Genomic DNA, 27,575 nt, shown 5'->3' with positions numbered 1-27,575 from the left:
TTACCAAATGTTATTCTTAAAGTATAGCTAAATAGTCCAAGTTTTGTGTGTGGTGATAGAGTGTTTTAGAATATCTACCCTCAGCAGGCACTGCCCCCGATACGATAAATACTTGAACCCAAAAATGTGTGGGACTTTAAATGTACCTCCTTGGGTGTAATAGACACAAACTCATAATGCAATTAAAAAATATAATTTTATTACAGACATCGTAAATATAAAAAATATAATCTTAAAGCTGAGTTCCGGGCACAAAAATTTTATTTTACCTAAAAATACCACTGGGACAGTCAGGGCTAGTGCATTTAACCTCCCTGGCGGTATGATTCTGTCAGGAATTCTGTACCAAAAGCGGTACAATTTTTTTCATGGAAATTTGGCGTTATGTATTATAGGCCTACAATTCTTAGTAATTACTGACTTAAACCTGACCAAAACAAGACTCTAGTAGACATCCCAGATGTGATAAATTTGAAACATAAACGCATGAATTATAATCGAATCAATAATATAATTTTATATATATATATATATATATATATATATATATAAATATATATATACATATACATATACATATATATATATATATATATATATATATATATATATATGTATGCATATATATATATATATATATATATATATATATATAATATATAAAATGTGTTATGTGTTTGTGTTTTGTGCAACGTTTGAATTTCCCTCCCTAGTTCCGCTCCCATGCAGCATTGCTGCTGCAGGGAACGGAACTAGTAAGTCCTCCTACCGACAGACGAGCGGCGGGGATCTCGGCTGGCGGTCACAGCAATGAGAGCTCATCGCTGGATCGCCAGGATAAGGTAAGACACTCCGCTGCGCTGTCTGCACATTCACCCCGAGCGTGACTCGGGGATACCGATAGTAGCAGGAAATTCCTACCCCGAGTCACGCTCGGGGATACTGCTAGCCTGGTTAAGCAACGATAGCCTCTGTACTGTCCCCTGTTTCACTTATCTGTAAGAAGAAATACTTACCTTGAAAATGTCTTGTCCAGCGCTGCCATCTCAGGTGTGGGCAGCTGAAGCCGGAGCATCCCTCTTCGTGTCCTCTTCGTTGACGTCGGAGTCCCAGAATGCTCTGCTCATCACTTTCAGGGCAGGTGCGTCATCCCTGAACAGCTTCTGGGCTGAAAATGTCTGGTCCAGCGCTGCCATCTCAGGTGTGGGCAGCTGAAGCCGGAGCGTCCCTCTTCGTGTCCTCTTCGGTGACGTTGGAGTCCCAGAATGCCCTGCTCATCACTTCTGGGGCATATGTACATTATTGTCTAAATATAACATGTAAACATATCATATCCACCATGAATTGGGGGAAAGAAGATAAAAAAAAGAAGGTGGGAGGGGAGGTAAGAAGAGAAGTGATGGGCCAAAGTATTAAACATAGTATTGTGGTAAATATTGGATTCTTACCAGAACTTAAGAATACAAGGATTAGATTTATTCATATATCCCAAACAAAAGAGAGGAGGGAGTAGGGACCCAGAGTAGGAGCAGACAGCATTGCTGCAACTAAGGTTGGCATCGAGTAGCTAAAGATACAATGTACTGGAATGCACCAAAAAAAGTTGGCTTACCTAACTCCCATAATGCACACTCCTCATCCAGCATAACATGTGCTTAAAATGGCGGCCTGTAGTTCATCCAGCAGGGTGGGGTGTATATATATATATATATATATATCTTTTCATGTGACAACACTGAAGAAATTACACTTTACTACAATGTAAAGTAGTGAGTGTACAGCTTGTATAACAGTGTCAATTTGCTGTCCCCTCAAAATAAATCAACACACAGCCATTAATGTCTAAACCACGGGCAACAAAAGTGAATATGCATATTCTTGTATATAGGATTCAAAGCACTGATGAAGCGGGTTCGCCCAGAAACACATCGACCAACTAATTGGATCCCAAGGCCAGTACAAACATCACTGTAATTGGCTAAATTGTGGATTTGTTCTTAAGATTATTTTTTTATTATTTGTGCTATCTTTAATAAAATGTTTTTATATACATTTTGAGTCTGTGTCACCCGAGGAGGTACATTTAAAGTCCCACACATTTTTGGGTTCTAGTATTTACAGTATAACTAAAGGCAACATTTTGTTGTTTTAGATAGATTGGAAAGGGATTAAAACATCTGTCAGATTTACACCTGTCTGTTTATTGCAGTCTGGGCTACAATAAGAAAGAGCAAAACTGAAATAAAATCCAAAAACTTGTGTTGCCCCCAGAGCTGTAATAAAGGGGGAATCTTCCAATGGGGACATTAGCTCTGATGACCCTAGTGACAACCAGGGATTCCCACATTTTGGAGGGATTTCCTCTCATTTCCTGATTTGGGACATAGATCAGTGGTTCTCAATTCCGGTCCTCGGGACCCACCAACAGGCCAGGTTTGCAAGATAACTAAATTACATCACAGGTGATCCCATTTGCTGCTCTGTGATTGCAGTATTCTAGTCTGCATCTCCCCAAGGTAATACTTAAAATCTGGCCTGTTAGTGGGTCCCGAGGACCGGAATTGAGAACCACTGACATAGATGACAAAAAGAAAAAAAAAAAAAAAACTGACAGGGTTTATATCCATTCCTTACTTGATTCAAAATGAAAAAAAAAAAAAAAAAAGTTTCTCCTTCAGTTCTACTTTAATGTGATCAAAACCACACACATTCAAATACTCACTCTCTTAAAGGCAAATATGCTGGATTGCATGTCAAATATTTCTGTGGCTGGTAGTTCCAGCTTTCATTGTTTCAAATACTTGATCATTTCCTGTGCTCATTTACTTAAAGTGGTAAACCCTTACATACAGTGCTTTGCGAAAGTATTCGCCCCCCTTGAACTTTTCGACCTTTTGCCACATTTCAGGCTTCAAACATAAAGATATAAAACTGTAATTTTTTGTGAAGAATCAACAAGTGGGACACAATCATGAAGTGGAACAAAATTTATTGGATATTTCAAACTTTTTTAACAAATAAAAAACTGAAAAATTGGGCGTGAAAAATTATTCAGCCCCCTTAAGTTAATACTTTGTAGCGCCACCTTTTGCTGCGATTACAGCTGTAAGTCACTTGGGGTATGTCTCTATCAGTTTTGCACATCGAGAGACTGACATTTTTGCCCATTCCTCCTTGCAAAACAGAGCTCAGTGAGGTTGGATAGAGAGCGTTTGTAAACAGCGGTTTTCAATTCTTTCCACAGATTCTCGATTGGATTCAGGTCTGGACTTTGACTTGGCCATTCTAACACCTGGATATGTTTATTTGTGAACCATTCCATTGTAGATTTTGCTTTAATGTTTTGGATCATTGTCTTGTTGGAAGACAAATCTCCGTCCCAGTCTCAGGTCTTTTGCAGACTGCATCAGGTTTTCTTCCAGAATGGTCCTGTATTTGGCTCCATCCATCTTCCCATCAACTTTAACCATCTTCCCTGTCCCTGCTGAAGAAAAGCAGGCCCAAACCATGATGCTGCCACCACCATGTTTGACAGTGGGGATGGTGTATTCAGGGTGATAAGCTGTGTTGCTTTTACGCCAAACATAACGTTTTGCATTGTTGACAAAAAGTTTGATTTTGGTTTCATCTGGCCAGAGCACCTTCTTCCACATGTTTGGTGTGTCTCCCAGGTGGCTTGTGGCAAACTTTAAACAACACTTTTTATGGATATCTTTAAGAAATCTTCTTGCCACTCTTCCATAAAGGCCAGATTTGTGCAGTATACGACTGATTGTTGTCCTATGCACAGAGTCTCCCACCTCAGCTGTAGATCTCTGCAGTTCATCCAGAGTGATCATGGGCCTCTTGGCTGCATCTCTCATCAGTCTTCTCCTTGTATGAGCTGAAAGTTTAGAGGGATGGCCAGGTCTTCGTAGATTTGCAGTGGTCTGATACTCCTTCCATTTCATTATCATCGCTTGCACAGTGCTCCTTGGGATGTTTAAAGTTTGGGAAATCTTTTTGTATCCAAATCCGGCTTTAAACTTCTCCACAACAGTATCTCAGACCTGCCTGGTGTGTTCCTTGTTCTTCATGATGCTCTCTGTGCTTTAAACGGACCTCTGAGACTACCACAGTGCAGGTGCATTTATACGGAGACTTGATTACACACAGGTGGATACTATTTATCATTATTAGTCATTTAGGTCAACATTGGATCATTCAGAGATCCTCACTGAACTTCTGGAGAGAGTTTGCTGTACTGAAAGTAAAAGGGCTGAATAATTTTGCACGCCCAATTTTTCAGTTTTTTATTTTTTAACAAAGTCTGAAATATCCAATAAATTTCATTCCACTTCATGATTGTGTCCCACTTGTTGTTGATTCTTCACAAAAAATTACAGTTTTATATCTTTATGTTTGAAGCCTGAAATGTGGAAAAAGGTCGCAAAGTTCAAGGGGGCTGAATACTTTTGCAAGGCACTGTAGTAATTCTACATGTTTGCATCATATAGTATCATTAGAAGTAACATTTGCTTAGCATAAAAAATACATAAACGAAAGTTTAGAACCTTCTCTACAATTTTGGTCCACAACGTATAGAAAATGTTGTACCAAATGGTGCAAAAAGAGCTACAGACCGTCGTAGGAACTTACCAGATTTACCCTGGAGGGAATTTTATTTTGATTGAAAATAAAGATAGTTGTCAGAAAGTTAGGGCATTGAGCGTAATCTACTCAAACATTTTAAGCAAAAAGAGTAAGGGGAGAGAATTGGGATGAACTATCTCCTGCTCAAAGAATCACTTTAATCCTGATAAATGATGGTAGTGCTACCCTATGAATGTATAAAATATTATTGGACTTACAATGTATTTGATATAGAAGTAATGTTTTAAACATTGGGGAGCTGTGAGGATTTGGCTGCGACATCTGGAAGACCTACTTAATCCCGCAATGTATTGCTGTATGCTTTAAAATAGAATACAGGCATACCCCACTTTTAAATACACAATGGGACCAGCGCATGTATGTAAAAAGAAAATGTACTTAAAGTTAAGCAATACCTTTTTTCCCTTCTCAATGCATGTAAATACACTAGCTCTAGGGGAAATCTCCAGAACCATAGGTGACAGGGACCCCAAACTTGGGGAGCACATTAAGGGGACCAAGGACTATGACATGGTAGATTACCTAGACAAGCTGATCAACCCCAAAAGTGGATATGTTATAGTCCTGGGTCCCCTCTCGGTGCTCCCCAAGTTTGGGGTCCCTGTCACAATGTTAAAGACAAGACAAGGAGTAGTGCCCTGTCAAGCTGACCAAGATTTGCCATTGACACTTATATTAAAAACTGGGAGCAGTGCCATGTCAAGCTGAAAAAAGATTTCCCATAGACCCCAATATGTTCGTACTCACGAGTGTACGTAAAGTGAGTGTACATAAAGTGGTGTATGCCTGAAATAATAGAAAATCTAGATGTGCTAGATTCTCCTAATGATTCCCAGATTCAAGCCTTTAAAAATATATTTTTCAGCTGAAAAAAATGAAAGTATACTACAATGTACATATTTTCTCACTTTTGGTTTTCATTTGGACTTAAAATTGGTGTATTTGTGGAAACTTAAAAGAAAGAAATGTTGTTTTTCCCAAAACCTTTCTGAATATACACCCATAAAGGTCTCCTGATGAAAACATTATTGGGGAAAATTATGTCATAGAAAGATATAGATGGACACAATTTCCTATTATGTCTGGTAAAGAGGACCTAAACTGTAGAAGCTATGCCCAAAAGGCAAGCGGATATTTTCTCCATTGTAGACTTACCTGCACCGATCCGATATTCGGATCGGAAATCGGCCCCGATCCGGCCAAAATAGCTGGATCGGAGATCGGTAAAGTTTAGCCGTCCCACGGGCCGATCCGGTTTTTGCTGAGTAACGGCTCAGCCATCCCTTACTAGGTGCAGTAATAGTATGGGATGGGAGCCGCTACTTCCTGTATAGGTCCGGCTCACAGGGGGAGTGATATCCGATGCACTCCGCCTGTGAATGGAGGAGCCATACACATGAAGCAGCGGCTTTGCTCTGTACTGCAGCCGCTTGCTTTGTGTGTAGCTCCGGATCGGCTCCAAAAAACTCGGATCGGTGCATCCCTACTTACCATGCCTTGTTCCACAAAGTGTCTCTATGTGAAGGTGGCCATATAAAAAAAAAAAAAAAAAAACTGGCGCTTTGCTTCCTCATGTCAGAAATGCCCTCTGAAGATTGGTGATCTGATAACTGGTGGGGAAATAACCAAGGAGCAGCAGGAGAGATCTCAGATTACCAGAATGTAAGAAGCAGATGCAGGGAGATCCCTGCATTGCAGCTTTCTCTCCAGCAAGGCAAACAGTGAGCAGCACAGACGGAAAGTCACCAAATCTCATGAGACTAGTATTAAAGGAAGTACTGCTTTAGATGATCTCACTGTTATTCAATATTGGGCTTAGGTATATCAACTATATTGCTATATTTCAGGAGGAATTCATGTAAAAAATGTAGGTTTTTCTGGATATTTCTTAGGCACAATGAACATTTCTATATGTTCCTTATAATAGAGCAAATTCCACGTTAGATTGGTTTAACTGGTGCTACCGCTGCTACTGCCAGTGCTGCTTTCATCATAAAATCAAATATCATAATCAACCTCCTACCTGTAGAATAATGTTGATGCACAGCTGTTTTATATTTAAAAATGTATAAAATGTTATTTTTCCTTCTTGACTGTCTCAGCTATTCTCACCCAACTTCATACTTAGCTCAATATGCTTGATTGATCTTCTGATGCTGTTAAATGAGGATGCTGCAAAAAATTAAAAAGTAATGTTGGAATGCCTTAAGCGAAGGCCTTATCACCTAAGATACTTTAATCTGAAGATCAAAACTGGATCATGCTGGTGAACTGGGCAAATCATTAGCAGGTCGGATTTTAAGATGTTTCCTCATTTTTATTTACATCAGAGAAAACATTTTCTATGCTAAGGTTTTTACAGGTCATAAAATGTATAGTTACCCAAGAGCTGAAAAAAATGGAATATCACAGAAAATAATGTAAAAGGGGAATCAATACCTTTTGACAGAAAAAGAGCAAAGGAATCTCTGCCAAGAAGACAGCATTCATGGGTAGAACTTTTGGAAGATCTGTTCAAAGGTGAATTAATCACCTGTGGCTTGGCTAGCAGGATCACATGTGGTTTATATTACAGTTCTTGTCCTACTGGTTAAGAAAGAAAACACATCTTTATTGTTTAAAACTGTATTAGCAATAACCACAGAAATTAAAATAACACATTCTAATTTTCAGAATGTAAAAAAGCCAATATTACATTTTTAGTTATTTGGGTTATGCAAGGCCAGTGCTAGACTATTTTACACCCTAGGCAAGATAACCTACTTGCCCCCTCCCCCAAAAAAAAAAAACTGAACACATTGCCCCCTTTCCTGCCCTGTTTTAACCCTACACTCCCATTTATGTATATACAGCCCCCTTAAATCCTACACCCCCTTCCTGCACACACTTTCCCCCTTTAACCCTACACCCCCCTTCCTGTACAAGCTACCCCCCTCCCTTCCTGCACACACTGCCCCCCTTTAATGCTACACCCCCTTTAAACCTACACCCCCTTCTCATACACACTGCCCCCCTTTAACCCTAAACCACCCTTCATATACACACTTCCCCCCTCTAACCCTATATGCCGCTTCCTGCATGCACTGCCCCCCCTCTCTAGAGGTGACATTTACTAGGGATTAGGAGGTGACAGGAGAGGAATGTGGCACTGGCCATGGCTGCGCCCTAGGTGGCAGTGCGCCCTAGGTGGCTGCCTAATTTGCCTAGTGGTAGCACCGGCCCTGGGGTTATGTTTTTTAAAGTACAATACATCACACTGAGCCCGGAACCTTTCAGATTCAGTAATATAACCATGCAAACGTAGTTGGGTTGGCATGAATATGCAATTAACCAACGTTCTTGTTTTTACAAAGTCTCCCTGCTTGATAATGCAGCCTTCACCTCATATCACCATTCTCAGAAAGACATAATCTAATCGAATGCCCTCAGTATAAAATAAAGTTTATTGATCTCAAGATGTCTACTAAAAATAGGATTGTGTGCACTGTTTGGCATTCCACAGGAAACCTGTGATGGAGGGTCTGGCTATAATATCTATATAATGGCAAGTATTTATTGACCTTCTACACATATAGGGGTCAAATCTTGATAGTAAACACATTTTTTTTTTTTTTTTTTGCACATGGGATCACTAAATGATAAGCATAAATGTATGAACATCTGGACACTTTCATGAAGTTTTAAGAGCTTGTAGCCACATTTTATTAAGCACATACATTTGTGACACTTTTGGGTGGAGCAAACAACACTAAAGAAATGGCCGCACTCCAAGATCCATCAAAATTCTTGTTTAATAAACGAACATCCCATTTGGGTGGAGTGCCGTTTAAGTGTGTTTTTTTTTTTTTTCACTAATTTTGGATCACAAATGTTATAATGATTTTAGTTGCCATAAATGTTTTTAGTTGAGAGATTTATTACTAATTTTTTAGTGCATATATATATATATATATATATATATATATATATATATATATATATATATACTCACCAGCCACCTTATTAGGTACACCTGTTCAATTGCTTGACAACACAAATTGCTAATCAGCCAATCACTTGGCAGCAACTCAATACATTTAGGCATCTAGATGTGGTGAAGACTTACTGAAGTTCAAACCAATCATCAGAATAGGGAAGAAAGGAGATTTAAGTGACTTTGAATGTGGCATGGTTGTTGGCTCCGGATGTACTGGTCTAGGTATTTCACAAACTGCTGATCTACTGGGATTTTCACACACAACCATCTCTAGGGTTTGCGGTTTAGGGTTTGCCTTGTTGGTGTCAGATGTAAGAGGAGAATGGGCAGACTGGTTCCAGATGATAGAAAGGCAACAGTAACTCAAATAACCAGCCATTACAACCATGGTATGCTGAATAACATCTTTTAACGCACAGCACATCGAACCTTGAAGAAGATGGGTTACAGCCACAGAAGATCACACTGGGTGCCACTCCTGTCAGCTAAGACAGGAAACTGAGGCTACAGTTTACACAGGCTAACCAAAATTGGACAATAGAACATTGGAAAAATGTTGCCTGGTCTGATGAGTCTCGATTTTGGCTGTGACTTTTAGATGGCATAAACAACATGAAATTATGGATCCATCCTGCCTTGTAGCAACAGTTCAGGCTGGTGCTGTAATGGTGTGGGGGATATTTTCTTGGCACACATTTGGCTACGTAGTACCAATTGAGTATGGTTTAAACACCACAGCCTACCTGAGTATAGTTGCTGAACATGTCCATCCCCTCGTGACTACAATGTACCCATCTTTCGATGGCTAATTCTAGCAGGATAATGCACCATGTCATAAAGCTCAAATTATCTCCAACTTGTTTCTTGAACATGAAAATGAGTTCACTGTACTCCAATGGCCTCCACAGTCACCAGATCTCAATCCAATAGAGCACCTTTGAGATGTGGTGGAAAAGGAGATTCGCATCATCATGGACATGCAGCCGACAAATCTGCAGCAACTGCGTGATTCTATCATGTCAACATGGACCATAATCTCGGAGGAATTTTTCCAACACTTTGTTGAATCTATGTCACAAAGAATTAAGGCAGTTCTGAAGGCAAAAGGGGGTCCAACCTGGTACTAGCAAGGTGCACCTATATATATATATATATATATATATATATATATATATATATATAAATGTGTGTATGTATGTATATATTTATATTAAATGCAAAACTAGAGAAAAACAGTCAGAGAAGATGAGAAGGGGAAAAAAGTCAGTGACCTCCAAGTGAAATCTGAAATTGCGGAAATATTGGTTTTTGGTTAACCAAAGAATGAGCTTATTTGCAAACACCAGCTGTTCTCCCTATAATGATGAGCCTCTTAGGCAACCCTATGTGCTGGTTTGTGAACTAGTGAAAGAGCTCTTTGATCAACTAACCAGATGACTCTACAATGCTCTTTTTAGAGGTATAGAGCAAGGACTCGCTGTTTCTTCAGCAAGTGTGCAGGACCCAACAGGGATACCATTTTTATTTTCAGGTTATTGCGTCAGATTATTGCATACATGAGATTTTGCATCAGAGGGCTTTGGGTTGTTTTAAAGACACCAATTGTACATGAGTTTGAGATTCTTCCAAGGCTATATGCACACAGATGTATAGTAAAGACATGCATATGACTGTACACTATACACTATGCCTGCATTTACAGTGTCATGGTGCTCCAGTTGTGACATACGAGGTGTGTCTATTAAATACCGATACTGATAACTCACCTTTATTTATATGTATTTCAAATTTAGTGCTTGTCCCCTCAACATATTACCTATTTGCACTAATACATTGCTGCAATCTTGTTTTCCCCTGGTCGAAGGCATGGAGAAAATCAATTTCTGTCAGCTGTTTCAACACATCTGCCGTTTTCTTCTTTACAGCATCAACTGACTCCAAACTTGTCCCTTTAAGCACTGATTTAACTTTTGGGAACAGATAAAAGTCGCATTGGTGCTAAATCGGGGCGAATATGGAGGATGTTCAAGTGTAGTAATGTGCTTGTGGGTCAAAAATCGCTTCACAAAAAGTGCTGTGTCAGCAGGCGCATTCTCCTGGCGAAGAATGAAACCGTTTTCCCACAGTTGCGGCTATTTTTTTCTGACTCTTTCTCTCAGCTTCATCAAAACCCTACTTATAATAATGCTGGTTAACTAAAAATGGTGCGTACATAAACAAAAGCCCATATATGCACTAGCAGCGCTAATCCGCCCTTATTTCAAGAGCAGTGAATATTTTGCTCAATTTTATAACGAGTTGTGAACTTAATCAATAATGTTCATTATGGTTGGTCATGCAAACAATGGTGAAAAAAGTCTCTTTCTCCAATGGCACAAAGTGGGAATGGTGTAGAATAGACCCAGGATATATCCTTCAATCTCACCAAAACAGCCACCACAGCTAGCCTGGTCCTTTCAGGGGCTATCTTCAAGCTGACACCGTCCGACGGGTCCCCTCCACTGATCTCCAGCAAGCGGTTTGCATCGCATGACACCAGTGAGGATATGAGGAGGCGCTGGTTCCCATTTAACAAGCTGGTACCGGGATCAAAAGGTGGATCGCCATTGGACAGTGGAGGATCACTGGTTTGGTTTAAAGCGCTTGACCTTTTCATTAAGGGTACGTGTTTACTACCTAGGGGGGAGCACGGCGGTGGGGTGAAGGCTCTTGGTGGCTGTTTTGGTGAAATTGAAGGAGATATCCTGGGTCTATTCTACACCATTCCCACTTTGTTCCATTGGAGAAAGAGACTTTTTTCCCCATTGTTTGCATGGCCAACCATAATGAACATTATTGATTAAGTTCACAACTCGTTATAAAATTGAGCAAAATATTCACCGCTCTTGAAATAAGGGCGGATTAGCGCTGCTAGTGCATATATGGGCTTTTGTTTATGTACGCACCTTTTTTAGATATTATTTGACATTATAGCAGCAGCTGTGTTAGAATATTAGTCATTGTGATCCATTATCTTGGATAATGGCGATTAGCCATTTTATTTTGGGATTGCATATCACATAAGCGCTGAGTGGGTTGGACAGGACCTCGGTCCTTGTTTTGCTCTCTTTTTTTGAAATGCTGGTTAACTGTTGTGCTTTCTGGAACCCATTCTTTAAAAATTACACCCTTGATATCGAAAAACGCAATTAGCATAGCTTTGACAAGCTTTTTTCATTCTTGGTGATGACAGTGTTTTCCAACCAAACTTTGTATTTTTTCGGCACACTACAGTAAACACAACCAAACTAAATTACGACTCACAATCAACTGAATGTCATAAAGTATTGCTGCTTGCCATCCAGGTTCAAATATGTTCTAAGTCCCCATGTATGCAGTTATAACTGGTTCTGACTGCTTTGTTTACTAGGTGGAAGCACAGTCTCATTATTTAATAGACACACCTCGTATTTCTGTCCATATAACTGGATTGCAAAATATGCTGTTTGCCTGCAAATTCAAGTAAACACCGGTGCCCATGATTATACACAGACGCTCAAGGACATATTTCACCCAACATGACACATGCATTCATTAATCCCTATATTTGTAACATTTTACTTTAGCTGAAAAATCCCTAATTCATTATTGGTTTGTAATTTATTTTCACAAAGATTCATGGCTTGATTACATAATACGAGGGGTCTTCACATAATAAAGATAACTCTAATATTAAATAGAGTTAGTGAGAAAACTTTTGAAGAACCCTCAAAAATACATATCATGTCCTTTTCTTTTATACTTTCAAAATATTTCTCTCTGTTTTTTTTGTCTATTATTTGATGTGCAATTTTAATTTGCAGAGAAAGAGAAAATCCTCATATTGATATGGTAAATTAGGCTGAGAAACAACACATCTTCATTTCAAACTCAAACTGTTATGGTCCAGAGAAACACAAAAAAGGCAAAATATTTTTACTGATCCCCACACCTGCCATCAGTTCAAATGTTGGGCTGAAAATATTGCCCTGCTGTTGCTTAGCAGTGATAAATCGATAGATACTATCAGTTGTAGGAAAACAATAAGTTCAATTTTAAATTTATATTTAAGTGGTACAACAACCCATAGAAAAAACATTGTTATCTACACTAAGGGCAATAATATCTTCCCTACTTAATAAGCCAATTTATCCTTGTCCTTTTATAAAGTCCTTGTCAACACACCATTTACACTTCCATGTTGCAGTAATAGTTGTGTTACTGCAAAGCATGATAACATACATAAGATGTATTGCTATGTTAAAGGTAAATTTTACCAGTATACTCCTGCACTACCCTTGATGAATACCGTATAAAAAAACTGCAAACACTAAATGTGTTCCAATGGTGAATAAACATCCATTCAAATATATGTGCTTATATACTCTACACGGGTGTAGCAAGATTGGACTTCAATACCGTTGCAGTATTGCAATAGCGTTTCACAGTATAATTGGAATATACAGTATACTGTTTATTTTTTCATTTTATTATAAGTTGGTCAACATCGCAGCACTTTTTTTTCCACTATATTGCTTTGTTAAAGGTGCCATTGACTTTGAAGAGAGATAAGGGCGCTTCTGAAAAGATTTTCCTCCAGTACCAACGGTAATTATTAGATAGGTGGTGGAAATGTCACTTATAGTAGCACTTCAATGAGGAGAAGCAAGAATAGTAGCATTTCAATGATGAGAAGCAAGAAATCAGGAAGAAAACAGAAGGCGCTTATAAGTGCATTTTGAATAATACACTTTGAATAGTACTCCAACACACTAAGGCAATGTACTAAGGCAAAACACCTGCATTGTAGCTCAACACAATGTACGACCATGTACAGTAGTTGTTTTGCTTTAAAAGAAATTGTCTTGTGCTTTTTTTAAGAAGTTCATTGGCAGCCCATTATATTTAAATTAATTGTCTTTTTGCAATGCTCATAAGTGGCTAATTGTGTACATCTGGCAGTTTGTGTACATTTTCACATGCATTGAACTGCTTAAAAACATACACAGGGCCCTTTTATATAACAGAAGTTGGTCACTATTCTATATTTTTCCTGATTACAGCTTCTAAGAGCTTTTTACCCTTGTTAAATCATAACTCCTTGGTCTTAAAAAAAAAGTGAATTATTTTTTTAAATAGATTTTTATTGAAGGTTTTCAAAAAGGAATACACAAAAGAAAAGAAATATTAGATAAAAAGCACAGAGATGCTCCCCAATTGTCACAATAACAGAAAGAACAAAGAAAACACGTCAATAAATCTTTTAGGAAAACTTGGCTAAGTCACGTGGGAATTCCAAATACAGTTCACATAACATACAGTAGCTTCTCAAAAGCTACACCAGTTATACACCAGGTCTGCCATTGTTTTACAAAAGTAGCATGAGAGGCAGACATGTAGGATAATGCCCTTTCCTAGATATAATTAACTTTAACCAGTGTGATAACTTCAGAAGGGTCCGGTACCAACTGTGATTTCCAATGTCCAATGATTTCCAATGTCTCACTATAGTGTCGAAAGAGAAATAGTGTCAACACAGGATGACACTGTGGACACTTGAATTAATACGTGCCACGTCCTAATCAAGCTGTTTATAGAGGGGATAGGGACAATGGACTTTATTGGCACTGACAACCAGACAGTTACGTCGTAAAAATAAAGATATTTTATTGAAAAATCATTAAAAGACATATATACGTATGTGTACTACCACAGGTGCAAAACAAGAAAAATAAATCAAAAGACATTCACATCCAATTCAAAGAACACACATTAAAAGGCATATATAACCTCAATAGCCATAGCCTCTAAAACCCTCTACATAGACCAAGTATACCATGATGGAGCTATACAAACTGGAAGCTGTGGAAAAGCCCTAGGGCTATTTCTGGTATGGTAGTATGAAGCTTGTAGGCAGATTCATCGACAGTAGAGGTAGAGAGGCTTGGTGTTTGGGTATTGAATTCGGTCAGAAACAAGCTCTACATGTTTCGCGCGTTTAGCGCTTCTTCAGGAGTTTAAGTATTAGCTGAACAATTCAATATAACAATGTTGGTAGCATAGTGCACAGAGGGCACTATTTTCAATTAAAAAGGTTCAAATGCCTGTGCCTGCAGAGCAGACAGAGAGGAGCAGCCGTCCAAAAAATTGCCTCAAGCCACGCCCCAAACACAACGGAGAGGGGTATGTATGAAGGAGGTGGGGGGATATTTAGGAACACAGTCCTTGATCTGTAGTCATATTAGCCAAGTTTGACCTGTATCCGGGGGGAGCGCCGGCTGGAACGGCCGTGACCTCAAAAGAGCTCCAGGGTCTCACTATAGTGGTTTGGGCTGCAAGTAGAATATGAGTGACCATATTGCGGTGGTTAGGTGGAACATTTTTGATGTCCAGATTTAGTAAGACCATAACAGTATTAATTTGCACCAGCACACCAGTGAGCTTGGAGATAGGTTGCTAAATCATCACCCAGGAACTTTGCAAAGATTTACCAGACTACAATATATGAAGTAAAGTTTCTACACTTTCCCACCAACAGCACAGGGGATTGGAGGTGGAGAACAGTGATAGCCAGCCTGTAATACCTTTTGAAGCGTGTTTATTGCGCCACTTCCCAGTGGTTCACACAATGTGATGCCTGGTATATGAAAACAAAGGCCTTAGTCCACTAAGAAGAGGTGAAAGTATGGGATTCGAGAAAAAAATAGAGCTACATTAAATAGTACACTGCTCATTGATAAGACGATTAAATTCTACCTTCAACTCCTCTACACTTTTAGGAGTGTGATCCTAAAGCAAATCTGCTATAGTGGAAAAGTGTTAATAATATGTTGAATAAGGCTACAAACAGAAAGTTGTGAGATAAAGAGTTCTAAGGCTGAAATAGGAATGGTTACAATTGTGCTTGGTTCGAAACATGATGGGGCCGGTGTACATATAGCTCTCAATGCAAGAATAGAAGCCTGGGTAGGCAATAATAGGCTTTTCAACTCAATTGGGAGCCATAAGTTTGCCAGCAGGAGCATGTGGAGGTTCACAGCTGGTGCTAGGACCATTTCTATGCCAAGCCACAGGATGTCATTGGAGGGATGGAACCAGTGTTTAAACTGTCCAATTAGGCAGCTAAATATAATGGTGTTTAATGTCTACCAGGCCTACACAACCGGCATTTCTATGTTTAACCAACTGTCTATAGAAGCTTCTGTCTCTTTTACGTTTCAAAAGGAATTTCTTAAACAAGGGTGTCAGGTGAAAAGCTTTAATGGAATGGGGAGAGTTATAAATAAATACAGAAATTGAGGTAGTATCAGTATTCATTATTGTAAAAGAGGCTAGCCTCCCAGACCAGGACATTTCAAAATGAGAAAGGTGTTTGACTTCTTGCAAGCAGTCACATGAAATGCAGTCTCCTCTATCTTTTTGACTCTTCTCCAGTGGTGGTGGTCCCCAATGATTCAAACATCATCACTAATGTGGTGATATAAGCTCCATTCTCTGCATCATTGTACGTCAACAGGGGGCACCATGGTGACCACCCCCACCTAGAATAAGTTCCTAAAAGGACCAGTGCTGGATCATAGAACAGTGAGTTTGCAAGTGCAGAGCACTTGACAAGAGTGGACTGGAGCAGAGGAAGCAAGAAATGTACACAGCACCAAAGGCGTTATTGACCTTCTTGTACCATAAAGGGTCACATCAAATCTGGTGAGTGGCACTCACTAAGGGTTGAAGGCGGAGGGGGTCACAGACATTGGTGTGTTTGAAGGAGTGGAAGTGAGCATCTTGTGATAGCACTGCAAGAACTTTATTTTTAGTGAATGCACAAAAGGTAGACTATAAATGCACTTTAGAGGACTGAGATGGAAATGAACAATATTGAACTAGCTTACTGCAATTTGATATTCAAGCACTGATATATACTGCAAATTTTTTTATTTCAATATTTTTATTGAATTTTCAAGAAAATTGTAACAATATATAAAAATAGAAATAACGACTGGAACATAAAGCATGCATACACATGTCAATAAAGCATAATAACCAAGAAAGCTTATAGGTACATAGGGTTCAACTTATAGCTAAATCAAAGTGAATATCATTAGGCCAGTTCAAACATAGCAGTGTACCACCAAAAGGGTAGAATCAGGTAAGCATCGGGGGGAGAGTTACGAGGTCAGATACTAGTACAATATAGAGGGTGGTGAAAGCAACATGTCAGAAGAGTGAGGTATAGTATTTACTACTGATCCATGGCTGCAAGCTATTAAAACATTTAGCACTTTGATAAACAGAATAAGAGTATGCCTTTTCAAGGGAGAATTGTGCGTTGACCAGGCGAAGTGGGATGGGGGGTCAGGCTGCTTCCAATGTCTTGCCATGACGGTCTTGGCTGCTATTAGAGTATGGGTGTATACTATTCTCATGTTAGGAGGAATGTCGTCAATGCCTAGGGAGAGGAGTGCCAGAGCTGGGTTTGGCACTATCAATAAGCCAGTGGTAGTCGAGAGAACTTCAAATACCCTCCTCCAGAAACTGATTAGGCTTTTGCAGGACCAAAGGATGTGGAAGATGGTACCTGTTTGACCACACCCACGCCAGCAGAGCGGGCTGTGTTGCTTGTAAAATTTAGATAGGCGATAGGGCGTTAGGTACCATCTAGTGAGAATTTTTTGAGATTGTTCCCAATGTGCCACACATCTGGACGCCTGATATGTGCTGCATATAGCCATTTTCCATTGGGCATCTGAAAAGGATCTCTGAAGTTCTCCCTCCCAGTTTAGCATGTGTTTGGTTTTGTGGAACATCAGCTTGTGGTGGAGGAGGTTATAAAAAAGAGAGATACCTTTAGTAGCGGGATGAGGGGAAGTGAGGAATTGCTACACGGAGGTGGGGAGATGTATTTGAGGGGGGGGTATTTAGAAAGAAAACTAGAAACGCTATTGTAGGTATATATAGAAGTCCTAGGCAGGCCGAATTCAGCTTGAAGTGCAGTGAAGCTCTTTAGGGAGCCTTGATGGAATAGTTGATCTATCGAATGGATGCCTGCCGATGTAAATTTGATGAGGGAAATGCACGGAAGTAAGATTCCCAGGGTTTTCAATGGGAGTAACTGGTGCAAATGCATCTAATTGAATGACTAGTGTCCTCCAGGCCTTAAATGAAGTTTGGGTGGTGATAGGGAGCGTTTGTATATGGAGGGGTCTCCAGAGGTCTGCTAAAAAGCAGAAGGCTAAGGTCCTCAGATTTGGACAATGTTGATTCAGTGACTAACCAGGGGAAGGCTGGGGGTTCGGAGAACCATTGGCTCAGAGGTGCAAGCTGGGAGGCAGAGTAGTAGTCTTATAAGTCGGGGAAACCCAAGCCACCCACAGTTTTATGTTGGAAGATGTGGGCGTAATTACACCTGGCCCGTTTTTTCTGCCAGATGAACGCGCGTAGAAGTTTAGAGAGGGAGGTGAGATACCGTAGTGGGATGTATGCAGGGAGTGTGCGAAAGACAAAAATAATTTTGGGGAGGCACACCATTTTAAAAGCAGCAATTCTGCCTGCCCAGGATAGTTCTACTGTGCAGAGTTTCTGCGTGTCTTCTGAGATAGAAGCCAGGAGGGGTTTCAAATTGGAAGGGACTAAGGCGGAGATTGGAAACGTCAACTTTAAACCTAGGTAAGGGATATCATGGTCTGTACAAGTATAGGGCAGAATGCCCTTCAAATGAGCAAGTGTTGATGGGTGTACGCCCATATTTAGGATTATGGGATTTAGTGAAGTCTACTTTGTAATATGATATTTGACTAAATATTTGAAGTAGTTGATGTGCGGTTGGAAGAGAGACAACGGGATTCGTGAGGCTGAGAATCACGTCAATCACGACATCCGCGAAAAGGGTAATAGAGTGGTGGGAGTGGTTAAACTTAAAGCCAGATATGAGAGGGTGATTACAGATCGATGCAGCTAGGGGTTCTATCAGGAGATTAAAGATGAGAGGGGAAAGAGGACAGCCCTGGCATGTGCCATTTGTTGTTGAAAAAGATTTAGAAAGCAGGCCACATGATAGGACTTTGGCAGATGGAGAGGAGTATAATGCCAGAATTGCCGAAGTCATCGAGCCAGAGAAACCAAACTTGGCAAGAACCGCCTGCATGTAGCCCCAATGGACGTGGTCGAACGCCTTCTCTGCATCAATTGACAGAAGCAGAGAAGGCGTTCGAGTGCGCTCTGCGTGGTGTATCAAGTTGACCACTCGTCTGGTGGCATTGGGAGCTTGCCCACCTTTGACAAACCCCATTTGATCGGAGCCTACCAAATCTGGGAGAACAACGGCCAACCTGTTCGCCAGGATTTTAGCAAAAATCTTTACGTCCGTGTTTAGTAAAGATATGGGCCTAAAATTTGCGGGGGTGTTAGGGGGTTTACCCGGCTTGGGAAGGGTAGTTATGTGGGTCTGTAACATTTCTTGAGGGAATTGCTAGGTGTCTATGGTGGTAGAGAACATTTTAAGTAGGTAAGGAACCAGTAATTCGTTTAGAGAGTGGTAATATTCATTGGTCAACACGTCTGGGCCAGGGGATTTGTTCAATGGAAGGGATTTCAAGGTTTGGAGAATTTCTTGGGAGGTGATGGGACTGTTGAGGGAGGATAAGGAAGTCAGAGAAAGGAGTGGTAGACGAGGATGTCTTAAGAAATTTCGAATATCCACATCTGAGGGTTGTGGAGTGTCTTTATCTTTATTAAGATTATAGAGGGAACTATAATAGTCCGTGAAAGCGTCCGCTATTTCTTGGGGATGGAGTAACTTGGCCCTGGTATGGGGGTGTAGGATGGAGCTGATCTTGGTTTTGGTCCTTTTTGCTTTCAATCTGGAGGCAAGGAATTTCCCTGCTTTGTTATGGGAAGCGTAGTACTGGAGGCGTGAACACACTAGCAGTTTATCGTGTCTTTTCCATAAGAGTCTATGCAAATCGAGTATAAGTGAGGTTAATTTGGAAGAATAGGTCTTGCAGGGCATTGTCTTATGCAATGCGTCTAGGGTCTGGATCTCAGTCAAAAGATTATTTAATTTGGCCGTATAAAGTTTTTTCAGTTTAGAACCAAGCTGAATCAGGACGCCTCTGGCAAACGCTTTATGGGTGGTCCATAGGATGAAGGGGTTTATGTCTGAGGTATCATTATGTTCAAAGAAATCACAGAGTTGGGATTTAAGGGATGTCAGGGAGTCAGGGTCAGATAGGAGAGAATTGTTACACCTTTAAATGTAGGATGAGGAGTGGGTAGAGCCTACTGTGAGGGTCATATGGATAGCAGCATGGTCAGACCACGTAATAGGGCAGATGGAGGTGTCAGTAACAGTAGGAAGTACCTGCTTATCAACCAAAAACAGATCAATCCTGGTATAGGATTTATGTCTGGGAGAGAAGTATGTGTCGTCACATTCTTCAAAGTGGTGGCAGCACCACACATCCTGCATGTCCTCGGAACCGAGGAAGTTGGCAAGAGTCGGCAGTGGAGATTTCCCTCCAGATGAGGAATCCATGATGTGGTCCACCACTAAATTGAAGTCCCCACAGACAATTAGTTTCCCGACTCTCAGCTTGTTAATTTTAGACCACAATTTGCGCAAAAAGCAGTTATCGATAGTTATCGATAGTACATATGCGGATCAAATATCTGCTGTCTGTATCCGTCACTACTTTGGAAGAGGTGAAGGAGACAGAGTCTGTGATTGCAAGCATAGCACCTTTTTTTTTAACAGGAGCTGATGCCAAAAAGATATGTGGATAGTTAGTCTGGGAGCAGCGAGGAGTCTGGTCAATCTGGAAGTGGGTCTCTTGTACCACTACAATTTCCGCCTTGTTACGAGTAGCCTCTGACCATAGGGAGTGCCTCTTGGCGGGGTGGTTTAGTGCCCTAATATTCAGGGATAGAAAATTGAGAGGAGTATGGACAGTAGAGGAGGGGTGTTATAGACATGGCACCGCACGTGTAGAAGGCAGGATGCCAGGTGCTAGACCAAATCCAGCTGTAAATAGTGTCATATGAGCGGTACCTTTGGTGGAGTAGCAGCTTGATGTGGGAGAGCCACTATCGGGGGGAGTCAAGTAATAGAAAGCTGAGGAAGAGTTCGCCAGCCGAGGAAGCCTTTGGGGGCTTGGTTGATGGTCGTGGAAGGAGAACAAGACTGTCTTGGCATGATGGAACGTTCCATGGAGAAGTAGTTAAGGTCAGAAGGCAGATAGAGGCACTGTAAGAAACAAACAGAACCAGCAACAAAAAGTAGGAAATAAACAGAGTACATAAAAAAAACAAGGTCCGCAGGGTCCTTGACCTTCTAGAGACTACCTGCCAGTCTGGCTGGACATGGTTGGGAGATGGAGACCCACGGCCCGATTGTGAGTTGGGAGGATCCGGGACAATACCCCACTGACGGAGGAGGTGTAGGCCATCTTCCACGGTGGATACATAGGACGTGGTGCCCTGATGTGTCACGCACAATTTGGCCGGGTACTTCCATTTGTAGACAATCTTATTGTTCCGCAACGCCTTGGTGATGGAGTTAAGATAGCGTCGGAGCTGTAAAGTGTATTGAGAATAATCAGGGAGAACTTGTAGTGGGACTGCTTGTTCTGGGAGGTGGTCTTTGCATCGAAAGGCTTCCAAAATTCGTTCTTTTGCCTGAAAAAGTGGATTCTCATCAACAGATCGTGTCGGACTTCTTGCGGGAGGAAGAAAGGTTTAGGAATACGATGAATCCTGGCTTGCACATGGTGCATTTCCTCCTGGTGGTATGTATGTGAGTCCACCATAGCATTGTAGGATGTAGTGAACTCATCTTATTTTCAATAGTGTCTACTCTCTCCCCTAGACCATGAATTTCATGCTTACAGTGTAAAATGGAGGTGATAAGATTAGCCTGTATGGATGAGTGCAGCAAAGTCAGCATGCCTTTTAGCGTGGTATCAGATACAGATTGCCCTGTAGTTTGAAATGAGGGGAAAGGATCAGGTGCAGGTAAGTGGGTTAGGGTAGAGTGCTGATCGTTGCTCACCTCCATGGACAGCGCAGTGTTAAGGGGCTGCATGTTGTCCCGCTGAGGCCGTGATTTAGCAAGGCTTTGCGTGGAGGGTGTAGAGGGCGAGGAGTCCCCGGATCGCTGGGTTGTGCTGCGGGCAGACATCATCTCCAGCATGTATGGCGCGGGCCCTCCTCCCTTGTATCGACGGTAGGGAAAAACTCAGAGAGTTTCCTCATCGGAGCCTCAGCCGTTCGTCGTCTGCATTGTGCCATGGGGTAGTGTCGATATTCCACAGTTCGGGCAGGGGGATAACAGGTCCTGAAAGATGCCGTGGCTGGGCGTAGATGGGCGCATGCAGGAGCACTCAGATCAAGCGGCCATCACTCTCGGCGGTTGCCACGCCCCCCATATATACTGCAAATTTATATATATGTACTTTATTTTGGTATTGCATGGGTGTTTTAGCACTTTAATGTATGGTAGATGGGTATTGTATGGTCATTTTTGCAATATTGCACATGATTGATTTATTGCACAATATATGGCACTTTACAGCTCAGCACCACGTTTTACTAAGAAACATAAAATAAAATACCTGGCAGCATTCTAACCCAATGAAATAACTGTGTTGTGATGCTGACATAAATAATAAACAAATACCAAACAAAATAAATAATACTCAAAATTAAATGTGTGATACACTTTAAACAATCTTCATATCTGTATGTGATTCACATGAAACAATCAAAGTAAAACTACACTATATTGTCAAAAGTATTGGGATACCTGCCGTTACATGCACATGAGCTATAATGGCATCCCAGTCTTAGTCCTTAGGGTTCAATATTGAGTTGGCCCACCTTTTGAAGCTATAACAGGTTCAACTCTTCTAGGAAGGCTGTCCACAAGGTTTAGGAGTGTGTCTATGGGAATGTTTGACCATTATTCCAGAAGTGCATTTGTGAGGTCAGGCACTGTTGGAGAGAAGACCTGGCTCGCAGTCTAGGCTCTTATTCATTCCATAGGTATTATTTTGGGTTGAGGTCAGGACTCAGTTTTCCCCACCCCGAACTCGCTCATTTGTGTCTTTAAGGACCTTGCTTTGTGCACTGGTCCAAATCATTTGGGGGAGAGGGGATTATGGTGTGGGGTTGTTTTTCAGGGGTTGGACTTGGCCCTTTAATTCCAGGGAAGGGAACCCTTAAGGCTTCAGCATACCAAGACATTTTGGACAATTTTATGCTTCCAACTTTGTGGGAACAGATTAGGGATGGACCCTTCCTGTTCCAGCATGACTGTGCACAAAGCAAGGTCCATAAAGATATGGATGAGTGAGTTTGGGATGACTTGATTGGCCTGCGCAGAGTCCTGTGTGTTTATTTTAACCCCTTCCCTTCTAAGGATAAAATAAATGTTAATGCCTAAGCACAATTTTGCAAATTTCACATGTGTAATGTGTATGTGTGTTCACAGCTGTATTTTAGAATTACTTTGTGCATGCAGGTAGATTATACTTTGTTTTTTTAGGACACATTGGGCTTTCATTTGCTGATAAAGGGTAATGGATATCTCCTATTTTTTTTTTTTTTTTTTTTATTATACAAGGAATACTGGCCAAAAATAGTAAAAAAGTTATATAAAAAAATGACTGTATATTTCCTGCTACTACAATAACCTACAACCAAAGAACAACCAAAAACAAACTCTCCTGATCCTAAAGATCACAGCGATACCACAAACTGTATGTGTATGTTAGTTGTTGTTTGCACCCGTAGTACAGCCCAGAAACAATACTGAGCATTTTGCTTTTTTTAACCTACTTAAAACACAATGACGCTAACTGACACTGATATTCATTTTAAAAATACTTTAAAAAAAATAAAGAAAAAGACCTGCCCAAAATATACTGACCTTTGACCCTGACTTTTTTTTTTGCTATTTTTTTAAATACACTTTTTTTTTTTTTCTTCTTATTGAACAGAACAAAGTGCATTGGTCATATTTATATAAAGTGTGAACTTTACTTTTGTGGGGAAAAAAATAGCAATAAAGAAAAAATAATATAGCGTATACAATTGCGACACAAGTCATATTGTATTTGAATGGTAATAAAAATGACCTTTCCTTTTCAATCTGCAGTGGCTGTAATCTTCTGGAAATGCAATGCAATATGCTACTTGGAGGTGTTCTGTACACAGAATGTGTACTGACCACACCCCAGAAACATAATTTCCTGCTTGTGTGATTTGCTCACCAATTTTCCCAGAAGTCTGCCTAAGATACAAGTCAGATTTCAGGCATCCCCAAAATGTCATTTTTGCTGAGATACTTCAAATAGAAACACATCTAAAGGTAAGCATGCCAGCAGATTTCCTCATTAGTGCTATGCAGCTGCAAAGCTGATTGATAATTATGAAACCACTCCCATTAAACATATTTAGCACAGTGGCACAGACTAACAAACAGGGATTTCTTCAGAATAACAAAAGGTAGCAATCTGCAACAAAGGTTGTTATAATCCTTGCAATGTACATAGATCACCCAAAGTCGAATGATTTTTTTTCTCAACAAAAGTGGAATTACACTTTAAAGCAATATTAAACCCAAAGCAAAAAATGGCCTGGTCATTAAGGGGGTTAAATCTTTCAGAGCTGAAGCGGTTAATGCAGCCATCACATCTAAGGTGTGGTAAGTAAGGATGATCGAACTTTTGAAAAGTTCGGTTCGGCCAGAACATCCAAACTTCCCGGATTTCAGAACCCCATTGAAATCAATGGGACCCGAACTTCGGTAATCAAAAAACACAATTTTTAAGCCCTAAAACCCAATAAACGCCCCTAAAAAGTGCCCGGGGTTCTGAGTCATGCCCCATTAACTATTAATCACACAAAAAAGTTCTTAAAAATTGTCATTTTTGATAAAAAAGCCAATTATTGAAAAAATTAAAAAAAAAAAAAAAAGAGATTTTTAGATTTTTACTTTGGATTTAGTATCTGGGGGGGTCTAAAATGTGTGCATGTGAAGTTTCAGCTCTGTAGCATGTCCAGAACCATGAAAAAAAAAGATAATTTTTCAGTAGAACAGGGATGTGGGTCGGGACCCTCCTTTAACTTTAACACCTATATGATCTTTTTTTCTGGTTCTGGACATGCTACAGAGCTGAAACTTCACAGGTACACCTTTTAGACCCCCCCAGACACCAAATCACACAAAAAAAGTTCTTAAAAATTGTCATTTTGATAAAAAAGCCAATTATTGAAAAAATAAAAAAAAAAAGAGATTTTTTGATTTTTACTTTGGATTTCAGATCTGGAGGGTCTAAAAGGTGTACATGTGAAGTTTCAGCTCTGTAGCATGTCCAGAACCATAAAAAAAAGATTGTTTGTATTAGAACACTTTCTTTCAGGACAGGTAGTTAGTTTCTCTCCCGGTTTAATAGCAGGCATTTTTTGGGGTTCTTTGCAGTCAGGAAAAACATCTGAACTTGTGTATAGTGGTACTGTGCACAAGTTCTGATGTTTTGCCTGCCTCCAAAAACCCCCAAAAAATGGCAGCAAAAACACACCTGGGCATTTTTTTTTGGACGCTAGCGTTTTTTTTGGCATTTTTTTGGGTTCTTTGCAGTCAGGAAAAACATCTGAACTTGTGTATAGTGGTACTGTGCACAAGTTCAGATGTTTTGCCTGTCCCCAAAAACCCCCAAAAAATGGCAGCAAAAACACACCTGGGCATTTTTTTTTTGGACGCTAGCGTTTTTTTTGGCATTTTTTTGGGTTCTTTTGAGGCAGGCAAAACATCTGAACTTGTCTATAGTGGTATATATACACACATACTTATATGTTTATACACACCTAGACATATATAGGTGTGATAGTAGCAGAAATATATTAGTGTAAATTATTTCATTAGCGCAAGCATATACTGTATTTCTGCTACTATCACACCTATATATGTCTAGGTGTGTATATAAATATATGTATGTGTGTATATACACCACTATAGACAAGTTCAGATGTTTTGCCTGCCTCAAAAGAACCCAAAAAAATGCCAAAAAAACGCTAGCGTCAAAAAATAAAATGCCCAGGTGTGTTTTTGCTGGCATTTTTTGTGAGTTTTTGGAGGCAGGCATAACATCAGAACTTGTGCACAGTACTACTATACACAAGTTCAGATGTTTTTCCTGACTGCAGAGAACCCAAAAAATGCCAAAAAAAACGCTAGCGTCCAAAAAAAAATGCCCAGGTGTGTTTTTGCTGCCATTTTTTGGGGGTTTTTGGAGGCAGGAAAAACATCAGAACTTGTGCACAGTACCACTATACACAAGTTCAAATGTTTTTCCTGACTGCAAAGAACCCCAAAAAATGCCTGCTATTAAACCGGGAGAGAAACTAACTACCTGTCCTGAAAGAAAGTGTTCTAATACAAACAATATTTTTTTTATGGTTCTGGACATGCTACAGAGCTGAAACTTCACATGTACACCTTTTAGACCCCCCAGATACTAAATCCAAAGTAAAAATCAAAAAATCTCTTCTTTTTTTTTTTCTCAATAATTGGCTTTTTTATCAAAAATGACAATTTTTAAGAACTTTTTTGTGTGATTTGGTGTCTGGGGGGTCTAAAATGTGTACCTGTGAAGTTTCAGCTCTGTAGCATGTCCAGAACCAGAAAAAAAAAAGGATTGTTTGTATTAGAACACTTTAAACACTGGTAGTTAGCTTCTCTCCCGGTTTAATAGCAGGCATTTCTTGGGGTTCTTTGCAGTCAGGAAAAACATCTGAACATGTGTATAGTGGTACTGTGCACAAGTTCTGATGTTTTGCCTGCCTCCAAAACCCCCCAAAAAATGCCAGCAAAAACACACCTGGGCATTTTTTTTTTTGACGCTAGCGTTTTTTTGGCATTTTTTTGGGTTCTTTTGAGGCAGGCAAAACATCTGAACATGTGTATAGGGGGTATATATAGACATATATGTCTGAATATATACCCCTAGACATATATAGGTGTGATAGTAGCAGAAATATATTCCTGTAAATGATTTCATTAGCGCAAGCATTTATTTCTGCTACTATCACACCTATATATGTCTAGGGGTATATATTCAGACATATATGTCTATATATACCCCCTATACACATGTTCAGATGTTTTGCCTGCCTCCAAAACCCCCCAAAAAATGCCAGCAAAAACACACCTGGGCATTTTTTTTTGATGCTAGCGTTTTTTTGGCATTTTTTTGGGTTCTTTTGAGGCAGGCAAAACATCTGAACATGTGTATAGGGGGTATATTTAGACATATATGTCTGAATATATACCCCTAGACATATATAGGTGTGATAGTAGCAGAAATATATTCCTGTAAATGATTTCATTAGCGCAAGCATTTATTTCTGCTACTATCACACCTATATATGTCTAGGGGTATATATTCAGACATATATGTCTATATATACCCCCTATACACATGTTCAGATGTCATGTCTGACATCAAACATGTCCTCAAAAAAGCACTGGCAGTGGCAGCCCCTGCAGCATAAAAAATGCTTGGCTGGTGAGAAGCCATATTCCAGTTACGAAGCTATTCAGAGAAATGATCATTTCTCTATAGCGGTCACACTGCTATGGAAGGGTTTTGTCACCCTGCCATAGCAGTCACTGCCAGTTAACCCTACACTACACTACGGTCCCCTTACACTTAACACTTTCCCTACAAAAACTCAATTTTTAAGCTAACTTAAGTGTAAAGGAGCACTCTAATTACACTAGATATCCCTTTCCTCACACTAAAAATTGCTAAATGACACTTTTAAAGTAAAATTAACAGAACTGCTTCCATTCTCTTCCATGTCCAGTATAACAATGCTAGGAATATGGCGGGGGCGATCTTATATACTGGAGGGCGTATTCACTAATGATTGG

This window comes from Pelophylax lessonae (assembly GCF_965119305.1).
Source record: "Pelophylax lessonae genome assembly, chromosome: 5".
Classification (NCBI taxonomy): domain Eukaryota; kingdom Metazoa; phylum Chordata; class Amphibia; order Anura; family Ranidae; genus Pelophylax; species Pelophylax lessonae.
This window is presented reverse-complemented; position numbering follows the sequence as displayed.